General features: G+C 43.2%; 1 pseudogene; it reads left to right on the plus strand.

Moving 5' to 3' along the window:
* Window positions 1-2,940: 2,940 nt before the first annotated feature.
* On the plus strand, window positions 2,941-4,055 carry LOC143957678 (REST corepressor 2 pseudogene; annotated as a pseudogene).
* The last annotated feature ends 8,339 nt before the right edge of the window (window positions 4,056-12,394 follow it).

Raw genomic sequence — 12,394 nt, forward strand, 5'->3', positions numbered from 1 at the left:
GCGCAGTGCGAAATTGTAAAAAGACCTCTGGTCCTTAGGGTGTTTATTGGTCCGGGGCTGAAGTGGTTAATAAGCCATTGAAAGTGTTTTGCTATATCCGACACCTGAAAAAATAGCAGTTCATTTTGCCAGAAATCTTGTAAGCTGACAACTTTCTACCTGTGCAGTGTGCACTAGGAGAGGTCATCGAGATGAAGAGGGGCGTGTTTTCTTTGCAATGCATCAGAAATGAGGTAGCCAGGGCTGACACCATGGACAAAGAGAAAATCCTTAAGTGGTTGTAAACCCTTGTTTTTTTATATATAAAAATAACAAACATACCTATACTTACCTGCTCTGTGCAATCATTTTGCACAGAGAAGCCCAGATCCGTTTATTCTGGGGTGCCCCGCCAGCGCTCCAGGCCCCTCCTCTTCATCGGGTGCCCCCACGGAAAGCTGCGTTCCATGGGGGGACCCGTGTGGGCTCCCTCCCACATCCCGCTGCTGCATCCATTGACACAGACAGCGGGTCTCAGCGCCGCTCCCCCGGCTCCTGTGTCACTGGATTTGATTGACAGCAATATCAATCTGTCCAATGAGGAGAGAGCGCTCTTGTGCGTTAATTCATTAAGGTGAAAACCTTGAGGCTTTACAATCACTTTAACCATTTGCTGACCACCGCATGCCGATATACATCGGCACAATGGCAGCGGTGGACAAATGGTAGTACCTGTACGTCCCTTTTAATTGGCGGGGCTAGCAGGAGGGCGGGCATGCGCTCCCACCACGTACAGCCTGACCGTGCCTGGGGTACTCGATGTCTGCCAGTCTCCTGCCGATCCTGTCACGGAGCTGCAGAATGGGAAAGTGAACAAGGCATTGTGACATGACAGAGATAACTCCTGTTGATCGCTGTCATGTCAGTGGTAGCCCCTCCTCCCACAGTTAGGATCACTCCCTAGGACACCCTTAACCCCTTGATCGCCCCCTAGTGTTTAATCCCTTCTTTGCCAGTGTAATTTACACAGTAATCAGTGCATTTTTATAGCACTGATTGTTGTATAAATGACAATGGTCCCAAAATAGTGTCAAAAGTATCCGATGTGTCTGCCAGAATGTCGCAGTCATGATAAAATCACAGATAGCTGGCATTACTAATAAAAAAAAAAGAATAATAAAAATGCCATAAAACCATCCCCTATTTTGTAGACGCTATAACTTTGGCTCAAACCAATCAATATACGAGTGTTGCAATTTTTTTTTACCAAAAATATTTAGAAGAATACATATCGGCCTAAACTGAAGAAAAATATTTTTTTTTATATATTTTTGGGGATATTTATTATATCAAAAAGTAAAAAAATATTGCTTTTTTTTTCAAAATTGTTGCTCTTTTTTGTTTATAGCGCAAAAATTAAAAACCGCAGAGGTGATCAAATACCACCAAAAGAAAGCTCTATTTGTGGGGAAAAAAGGATATCAATTTTGTTAGGGAGCCACGTCGCATGACCGTGCAATTGTCAATTAAAACGATGCAGTGCCAAATCGCAAAAAGTGCTCTGGTCAGGAAGGGAATGAAATCTTCCGGGACTGAATCGGTTAATGACAACATTAGGAACACACAGGGTAACTCTTGCATAAGATGGAACCAATTCAGCAGTAATATATTAAAAATATATATATATATTTCTTGGAAACATCATAAAATCATCATACATTGAATCCATATAAAACAGGTGTTAAGCTAAGGAAACACTGAAGACATGAGGAAACATTTACATACACACGACGCACAATATGTATTTTCCAATGATTGCTTCTTTAGGATAATTGCTAAATTGTACTGTAGATGCATATGTCATAGTACTTACATTAGTACTTGCCTAGTTAGGTTGAAAAAAGACACTAGTACATCTACTTCATTCAATAAAAAAACACAAATAGAAAACCTCCATGTACACTAAAACCTTGGAATGTGAGCATAACTTATTCCGGAAACTTGCTTGTAATCCAAAGCACTTGTATAGCAAAGCGAATTTGCTCATAAGAAATAATTGAAACTCAGATGATTCGTTCCACAACCATTTATTCATAAATCCTTCAGTTTATAGTCCATATAATAAGATTATAGCAATGTGATAGGTTGTGTAACCATACAAAATGTCCATCCACAAATGAAAGGGGATTAGAAGCAAAATCCAGCAGGAGCTACAGAGTATAAAAGAGAAGAGAGGCACCTCTAAGTATAGCAATATACTTACATTTAATGAAGGTACAACATTTAACTCACATGGTTGATGATTAAAAGAGGCACATCTAAGTATGCAGGCATCTGGGTAAAATTGTCCACATAGACCATCCTCCTCACCCCTGGCTCTCAACGCTGTCAGTCTGCAATCGTGACCGGGAAGACTACCCTGCAGTAGAGTGATCTGAAAGCGAGGCTTGAACCGAGGAGTGCAGTGTGGAAGGGACGACGTCGATGGTGGTGCGGAGGATGGTCTATGTGGACAGCTTTACCCCAGATGCCTGCATACATAGATGTGCCTCTTTTAGCCATCAACCATGTGAGTTTCTAAATGTTGTACCTTCATTAAATGTAACCATATTGCTACACTTAGAGGTGCCTCTCTTCTCTTTTATACTCAGTTGTGACATGGCACTACTTGTATATCAAGACATTGCTCCTTTATCAAGTCAAAATTTATTTGAAAAAATTGCTTGTCTTGCAAAACGCTCTCAATCCAAGGTTTTTCTGTATTCTATACCCATAATTGATCCAGAGGAAGGCAAAAAAAAACAATAAAGCATAATCCATTTCACTCTAGTGGGGGAAAATTCCTCCCTGATCCCGCAGGAGGAAATGAGATATTCCCTGTTGGTGTGATAGACTCACCCGGGACAGAGCCCCCCCCCCCTCGCTCCAGTTTGCTTCTAGGATGTGCTGGGGGAGTCAGGAATGCCTCCAGTTGTGGGACAATCTCTGAGCAAGCCCAGCGAGAGGACCAAATCTGACAGACACTCAGGGAATTCAGCGAGGAAAAGCACAGAGGGATAGTATGATCAGAGTGGGCTCTGATTACCAAGCACAACTCCCAGAGTATAGCCCAGGCAAGCGCCACCACCTGAGGAAGATGAAGAGAATATGTTAGTTTGGTCACCAAGCCATGTAATACCAGATACAAAATTGGATGAGCATACCTCAATGGCAAAAGAAAAGCATGGATACAATGAAGTAGGCCTTAGGTATGCTCTTGTGGCACAAACCTGTTGGGGAACACTCCCTAGCTGACCTGGCAAATGTTACTCCTTTCTCTGATGAGTGGGGCATCGAGGACAAAGTCCTTTTTGAACAGGCATTCAGTTTCCACAGAAAATGTTTCCAGCACATACAGCAAATGCTTCCAGATAAACCAATTACTAGCCTGGTGAAACATTATTATTTCTGATAGAAGTCACGAAGCAAAACAAGTGTGATGGACACGCAAGCTCAGAGACTGCAAAGCAAAAAAGGAAAATGGTGTTGAAGATGTAGATGAACTGCCCAAGATCGGTGACTCTGAGGTAGATGCTAATGGCCCCAAGAAAGAGGAATCTCCCAAGCTCATTTCAGGAGAGTCTGGAAAACCTATCCCAGTCAAAAAAGAACCATTGATTTCTCCGTACCGCCATCACCCCTGGAGTTCCCGCAGGAGGCCTCCTAGAGGCATGCACCTTAGCAAGGGTGATATTGCTTCAGTATGTGCCAGTTCTGAAATGCCAGCACTTACACTGTTCCAGCAGGATTCCCAGCTTGCATCACTGACGTGGCAGGTACAAAACATTAAACAGACAAATAGCAGCTTGGGGGGAATATTCAGTGGAGGGATTAATGATTTGAGGCCTCAGGAGCTGAATATTAAGCTTAGTTCACTGTGGACTACAGATGAGCAATTTCTGGCTGTGCAAACTTTCAGGAAATATGAGAAAGAAATAAGACACCTTCACCTGGATCAACTACCAATGGTGCTAATAACTAAAAATATCCAGATATATTTTATGCATTTAGAAATGCATCCAGCTCTTTTTTTTTAAAACTGCTCTACTGAGCTGGCCAGATCTAGTTCTTAATGGAGTCTATTCCACATTATCACAGCTCTTACTGTGAAGAAGCCTTTCCAAATGTGACGATTAAATCTCTTTTCCTCCATACATAAGGAGTGCCCCCTTGTCCTCTGTAATAACCTGGAAGTAAATAACTCTACACTAAGTTCACTATATGCACCACTTATGTATTTATACATGTTAATCATATCCCTGCTCAATCTCCTCTTCACAAGAGAGAATCAATTCAGTTCCTCTAATCTTTCCTCATAGCTGAGCTCCTCCATGCCTCTTATCAGTTTGGTTGCCCTTCTCTGCACTTTCTCCAGTTCCCGATATCCTTTTTGAGAACTGGTGCCCAAAAACTGAACTGCATATTCCAGGTGAGGTCTTACTAATGATTTGCACAGGGGCACAATGATATCCCGTTCTCTATGGATGTAGTTCACATCTGTGCATTTTATGGAAAGGCTCAACAACTTTTTTTTTCTGATTTTTGGTTCCATAGACTTCAATGGATGAAAAGCATGTATTGAAAAATGCAAAATGCAACTACAATATGCAAATTGCAACCTGCATAAGTGTTAATCAGGCTTTATTAATGATTTGTACAGGGGCAAAATGATATCTCTCTCTCTGCAGTCCATACTTCTCTTTAAAGTTTTTACTTGCTTTGGAAACTGCAGCTTGGCATTGCGTGCTATTATTTAGGATAACAAACAAAATAGGATCTTAGAGTGACAACACAGATATGAAAAGTATGCATAAGAGCATGGATAAAAGTATATGTATGGTGAATATACTGTAGTATATAAATGAACAGGGCCCGCCTATTCCAACTGTATTGAACTGTATTGTAATTGCACTGTCCCCCCTCTACATTATAAAGCGCAGATCAAACTGTTGGAGCTATATTAATCGTGTATTATAATGATAAAGCATATAAGAATATATATATATAAAACTAAAGTAATATGTATAGAAACCCCACCAGATTTACAATATTAAAGTCAAGCAGGTATTTCAGGAGAGATAGCACCAACAGGCAGCTGGCATCCCTTAAAAGAATAATTTGTGGCATCACCATAAGGCAGGGGTCCGCAACCTTTTTCCAGGGCCAGATTCAATGTATGTTAATGCAGTTTTTACCTGCCAATTTCACCTGCTAATGAAATTGGGGGGGGGGGGGGGGGTACAGAGGTGGCTGTGCACGAGGGGGATACAAAGGTGGCTGTGGACAGGGGAGGTACAGTGGTGGCTGTGGACAGGGGGGGGATACAGAGGTGGCTGTGGACAGGGGGGATACAGAGGTGGCTGTGGATAGGGGGTACAGAGGTTGCTGTGGAAGGGGAGGGGTACAGGGGTGCCTGTGGGCAGGGGGTGTAGCGCCCTGGGGTTCAGGAGCCCTTTGTCAGGAGTAGCTACTGTAGTTAATTGCTAGGGATCCTTCGATTTCTCCCTACATTTGGCCTGCTTGTACTTTCCTCTTCTACCACTAGGTGGCGGGCACCTGGAGGTATTCGATTTATTCAGGGGGGTCAGGTGATCCAGGTTCTTGTGTGCCACCCAGACCGCCATCTGCTATGCTGGAGATTGGGCCTATCCCAGGGGCATCAGGCTGCCAGGCTGTGTGAGGGCCTATCCAGAAGCAAAGGGGCAGTACAGGATTGGGCCCACATCTTGCAGTCCAACCAAAAGTGACAGTTCTGCTGGCCGAGAACCTGTCAATGGTTGGTGGTAGAGGGGAAGCTATTGCCACTAAGGGACCTATCTCCTTTACCAGGGACCACAGTGAGTAACTGAAGCAAGTACCGGAGCAGTGTTCTCATGGGCATGGTGGAGAATTGGGAAACTTCAGGCAGTGATCAAGTCAGGGACCCAACCAGCACAGGTGACGCTTGCAGAGCAGCCTTGTGTGTCAACTAGGGACAGAGACGGTCAGCAGGGGTGAAGCTTGAAAGTATCCGAAGTGCCAAGCTAGGGACCCAGCAGGGAAGCATGGGTGATGCTTGAGGGAGATACCACTTCAAAAGCCTTGAGGAGCTCACAGGTTCCGGAGTTAGTGAATCAAAGGGTCCAGTGAGAGACCAGGAGTTCAAGGGTCTGAAGAACTACAAGGAGAAGTTGTAGTGCAGCTGAGAGAACTGTTGAACTTTGTGTTAGGAACTGTTTAAGTACTGTTACCATAGGAGACAACAATCCTGTACGTGCAGAAGTGGCACCTTGCTGGGGCCTTTTCCTGTATGGCTGTCCTCCTATTAAAGTCTTATGCCACGTACACAAGTAGCCGACTATCCGACGGACTTAGTTTGGCGGACTTGTGTTTTTTTTTTGTACTTTATTTTACAGGTGAATGGGTAGGGGTACATTGTACCCCATACTCCTTCACATAGGGTGGGGGGCCGGTATCCGGGGGCCCCCTTATTAAAGGCCCCCCGCCCGCAGACCCGACAACCAACGGCCAGGGTTGTCGGGAAGAGGCCATTGTCCTCATCAACATGGGGACAAGGTGCTTTGGGGTGGGGGGGCCGCGTGGCCCCCCCTACTCCAAGGCACCCCCCATGTTGAGGGCATGCGGCCTGGTATGGCTCAGGAGGGGGGGGGGGGCGTTCGCTCATCCCCCCCCTTTCCTGGCCGGCTGGGTAGCGTGCTCAGACAAGGGTCTGATGTGGACCTGGGGGGACCCCCACGGCGATTTTTTTCGGCGTTGGGGTTCCCCTTTAAGTCCATACCAGGTGGCGGGGCCAGCAACGTCTCCTTCGTGGGCCCTGCCTACCTGGAGACCCGCTCGAAATGAGCGGACTTTTCTCCGGGTGGGAAAAGTCCGTTCATTTCAAAAGTACGGCGAACTGGCACACACACGGCCGGATTGTCCGCCGAAATGCGGGAAGATTGGAGTGCAAAACTACTTTCTAAGTCCGCCGTACTTTCGGGTCAAAAAGTATGCCGGAGGCTACACACGGGGGATTGTCCGGTGGACTTGAGTTTGCTGGCCTTTTCCACCCGATTGTTTGATCGTGTGTACGCGGCATTAGAGTCTACCATTGAAATTGCAACTACTTAAGGTTGTCCTGGTCCTAACACTCTTTCACCTACAAAATATAAAAATGACTGTCAAAGCAATAAAACATCTTTTACATCCAAGAAATGTCTGGTGCCCAATGACTTTTTCCACCTTTGCACCCACTATGAAAAGCGACCCTGATTTTGAGGGACTGTCCCTGAATAGGAGCAATGTTCTTCTGTCCCTCATTCCTCCTCATTTGTCCCTCATTTTGGTCTGATCCATATAGATGTATATAAAATGCACTTTTTAGCTATCAAAAAGTGTTTTCCAGAGCTAAATCTTTCATCTGATTTCTAAATTGCTGCATTTGTAAATTCCAAAAGACAATATAAAGGAATATTAGTGGTAAAAAAAAGCACTTGTGGGTTTAACATCTTGTTTTTTTGTACAATTCTCCTTTAAGGGGTCGTGGCAAGGGGTGTGTCCTATGCCTGCATACTTTTGCCAATAGGTGTCCCTCATTCCCATACCAAATGTTGGGAGGTATGTGAATGTTATACTAAGTGCTGCTCCAATAAACAATAGACAGTATATGATAAAGTGCCTACATAAATATAATCAATATCATAGTTTTAATTAACAATATAAAGTGCTCAGTACAATTTTATTGCAAATCAAGTACAGTGCAATCATATAAAGTCCATCCATATAGTCATATGGTGCCACTTCTGTACCCCCTCCCCCTCCCGTCCACATCCACATCCACCTCTGTACCCACTGTAGCAGAATCTCTTACCTCTTCCAGTCTAGTGAGGACCTTCAAGGCTAAAGCTAGCTGACATCCTTCAATATGTGGTGGGTTGTGAGGCATAGTGTGTGCAAAAAAGTTGAAAGACCCGCGCTGGAGCTAGTTGTAGATGAAATTAAATAACAATACTAATGTGTAATTTGGGCTGCTGCTGTAGGTCAAGGTGAAAAACCCCAAGTAAATGAAATGAGAATGTTATCCTCAGTGCTGCTCCAAAAAACAATAAACAATAGACAGTATATGATAAAGTGCCTACATAAATATAATCAATATCATAGTATTAATTAACAATATAAAGTGCTCAGTGCAATTTTAGTGCAAATCAAATAAAGTGCAATCATATAAAGTCCATCCATATGGTCATATGGTGTGTTGAACTTGTGCAACTTATACAGTTGGTGTAGATCTTGGTGACGCTCCATGCTCCCCTCCTGGGTCCCCACTCACCAACAATGTGCCTGATGTTACGTTTGAGATATCACCTCCCGTCAATGACTAGGACTGCTGGGTATATTCTGTGTGTTGGTGAAAATATCACCTTTCTTCCACCAATGTCAAAGACGTCAGGTATATCTTATATCCAGATATGGATATCACCTTCTCAACTTTCCCGGTGATCATATATCCATATTAAACGCGTGGCAATGAAAAGAAAAGGGTATATAGTGTAATACCGCTAAATTTATTCATAAAAAGCCAAAATCGTTACACTTACATCAAACTTTTAAAAACATGCAAATAAGTGCTGCCTTGGCGTGCAAACAGCCTTCACTGGGTCTCCTCCACTTGATGCGTTTCGCCCCTTCCACTGGGCGTCTTCAGAAGCTGGGGGCACCCGTGACTGGTTGCCTTATTCCTAATTCTCTCAATGATTGTGCAGTAAAAATGTAATCACTTCCTGTTTCCGCTGCAACCGGAAATATTACTATATAAAAGAAGTGGGAAGTTTGGGACTTTAACTACTTCCCGCCCAAAGGCTCATATGATGTCTTTGACTTTCAGTGGGAATATCTGAATGATGCCTGTAGATATCTAGAGATGAACATATATTAGCCCCCCCCCCAAAAAGAAAAAATAATAAAGGGGAAAGGAGCAAGGAAGAAAAAAGGACATGGGGGAAAATTGATCATCCCCCTCCTCACTTGAGACCGCAACATATCGAAGCGGAATTTTAAAAGGCAGGAAGCATCACAGATATCTCCACGGGGAGCTGAGGTGGAGAGGACCGCACAGGACAGAGCGCAACCACAACTCCCCACCAGAACAAAGAAGCTCAAGTCTCCGTGGCTGATATTGTCTAATAGTGACTCCAATGTGTCTGTGAAGAATATATGTAACTGAAATAAGTACATGATCAAATATCCATATGATTGTGAATAGAAAGTGAATAGTACCAACCACTTGGAGACAGATGTGCATGGGGAATAATAGGTGTGTAGTAGCCATAAAGTAGGTAGCATAGCTGAGTACCAGGGATTCAGGAAAGATTAAATAGGAAGCCACTTGTATTTCCTTCAATCTCACAACATCCCACTATGTGTATATACAATATGGAGTCACCTCTTGCTTCCGCAGGAAGTGTTCATGTCGCCATCTTGGTACAATTTTTTTGTGTCATTACACCCACTGCTGTAAACATCTCATATGTAATCATTTCCTGTCGCCACAGGATGTGTAAATGCCACCATCTTGGTACTCAATGCCGCCCTAAAATTATATATATTTGTTGTGTTTAATTACAGCACATACACAATGAGTTTCTTTTTCAGTATGCCTGTGTTATATCTGTCGGTTATTAGTACTGTCAACCTCTGTTATTTAATCTGTTAATTAATATTTAATTTAATTTAATGTGCATGGCAGTATCTAAAAATGCTCCTAGTTGGGGCTATGCAATCGATGACTACAGTAAGGTGCTCTACATGTCAATTTCCTTGGCAATTCTATATCTCAAAATATTATGTTAACAACAACAATATCAACAATTCTATTCTTATACAGATTAATAAACATTTTCAGATTGATCAACATTAAAAGTGTCATTATATTAAAAATAAAATAAAATAAAATAAAAATAAAAAGTTTCAGAGTATATTAGAAATTAATAATTGCTTAAAAAAAATCTACATCTCAGTCCACATTTAACCCTTTCGGTGTTAATGATTGTAATTGGTATATCCATTGACTTTCCTTTTGTGAAATAGCCTGTTTAAGGTTGGTGCCCCTCCAATGTCTCTCTACTCTGGCAATACCAAAGAAAAATAATTTGGAAGGATCTCTATTATGGAATCTTCTAAAATGGTACGATAAACTACACAAGCCCTTTTTAATATTATTAATGTGCCCTCTGTCAGAAAACATGAATCAGACTGAGACAGAAGTACAGTTAAATCAAACTAGTTTAATAATAATAATAAAAAAGGTAAACAGAGAAAACGTAATCAAAACATAGCCAGAGTTCAGGAACTGGAAAGGATAGTCAGACAAGCCAAAACATCAGGGAGCCAGAGATGAGCGTAGAAAATTGATGGGCCAATAGCAGGACTTGACATTCAGTCAGAATGGGTCAAAACAGTCATAAATCCAGAGGTGTACAATATGTGTCGTAAATGCAAATTACTTTTTTTTGGTAATGTCAAGCTTGACCTTGCATCCTTGCACTTTCGGAGTGTCATTAGTTGTCATCAAGGGCACCTATTAAATTAGCCAATTTAGAGTCTCGTCAAGTAGGAGGGGTGGGGAAAAGTTTATCAAAATTGGATATAGTTACATTGGTATGCTTGTGGCTGTCAGAGTCTTGCAAAGACACATGATACCTGTATTTCCACAACAGCTCAAGTGCTGGAGATTGCCTACTTTTGACTAAGGCTTGGTTTACACTTCTGCGACATGGGATCTGACTTGTGTCAAATTGTGTCGCTCTGACTTTAAAAAAAGGTTACTGAACAGACTTTGCCTTCGCAGCAGTGGGAACTGAGTCTTATGCCCCATGCACACGAGCGGATTTTCTGCTGGAAAAAACTTGGATGGTTTTTCCGACGGAATTCCACTCAAGCTTGTCTTGCATATGAAGCACTAACCCCTGAAGGAGCTGCTGGTTTTTGTTGGGCTTACCGTTACCTCACCTGCTCACTGTGTCCGTCGTAGGGGTCCCGTTGTAGAGTGGATTAAAGAATATTAGCTCTGACACTTAGTCCCTTTTCTGGGTGTTTATTTAACAAAAACACACACTTTTCCAATAGAGGGGTAGAGGATAAGGGGAATTCAGGTACCTTTGTAGTTTTGCGGGTTAAAGGTATTTCCTTGATTCAGAGGACAAATGATTCCCACAAGCTGGATCTAGCAATCACCGGATAGGCCTTTCTCACTGACCTAGCAACCGGTGAGATGCTTGAACAAAGTCTCTGCCACAGACTTGATAAGTTTAGCGATCTTGTCATGCAATCCTCTGCCACAGGAAGGTACAACAAGCTTCTGGTTGCAAAATCAAAGAGTTTCCCCACAGTACCCAAGTCTTTCAGCCGACCCGACGACACTGCGTGGTAGACAACCCAGGATGCATCTTCCAACTGAGTCTCCAGGCTTCTCCATGAGGCACCAGCCTTATTGCTTGGTCCTCCTCAGAAAAGTCCTCCCCTGGATCTTCCAGTTGCTTGGCTTCTCCCCGCAGGCAAAACAGCGCAGGATCATTTCTGGTTTAGTAGGCCACAGAGCCTCTGGGCCTACCTTTCAGTTGCGGAGCCTCAGGCCAGCTGGCCCCGAGACATTGAATAAGGCAGCACACACCTCAAGCCAGGAGCGCCATGAGGTCTGGAAAAACGAACCAACGTCCCCAGAAAATGGCTTTGGTACCTTAAGTACCCTTACCCAGAATGCACAGTGAGTAGACCACTCCCACCGGGCTGTTTCTGAGTAAAAGGGGTACCCAATACATTTAGCTTGTTGCATTTCCAGCTGTCATTGGCTGACAGCTGATCACTTGGTAAGGGGTCAGGATCGACTCCCTGATCACAGAGCGCGCCCTGCAGGGGGCACGCAGGCCACTCGAGCAAGGGAGGACTTCTAGGGAGGACCTCCCAGCAAATGAAGTCCACGCAATAGCACGGATGGCAGGTGGTTAAAATAATATACTGAATTCCCTAGAACTAGCTCCTGTCAAGCACTCTTCCGATATGCAAGTGTTTTGTACGATGCCTGTACATCTAGATCACATAATCATTTCGAAAAGGAGTTTGCGCTGAAGTTAATTTTTTTATCATATGCATAGTCTGGTTTCATGACAGGTTGCTCATATTGGTGGTTACCATATGGTTAGGATTCAAGGAGGAGTTCCAGATGTGATTTGTATACTTATCTTGCATTATTTTTGTGCATCCTATACAGAAACACAAACCAATATCAGCTGCTTGTCTAAATACTTATTGTGTATCTTGCTGGGTTTCTCTAGGATGCAAATCTGTGCATTTACCTATATATATTTCTATATGTCATCTAGAAAATGTAAAATCTATGGTA

The sequence above is a fragment of the Lithobates pipiens genome, unplaced genomic scaffold (assembly GCF_037356315.1).
Source record: "Lithobates pipiens isolate NorthernLeopardFrog02 unplaced genomic scaffold, aLitPip1_a1.2 Scaffold_54, whole genome shotgun sequence".
NCBI classification, from domain to species: Eukaryota; Metazoa; Chordata; class Amphibia; order Anura; family Ranidae; genus Lithobates; species Lithobates pipiens.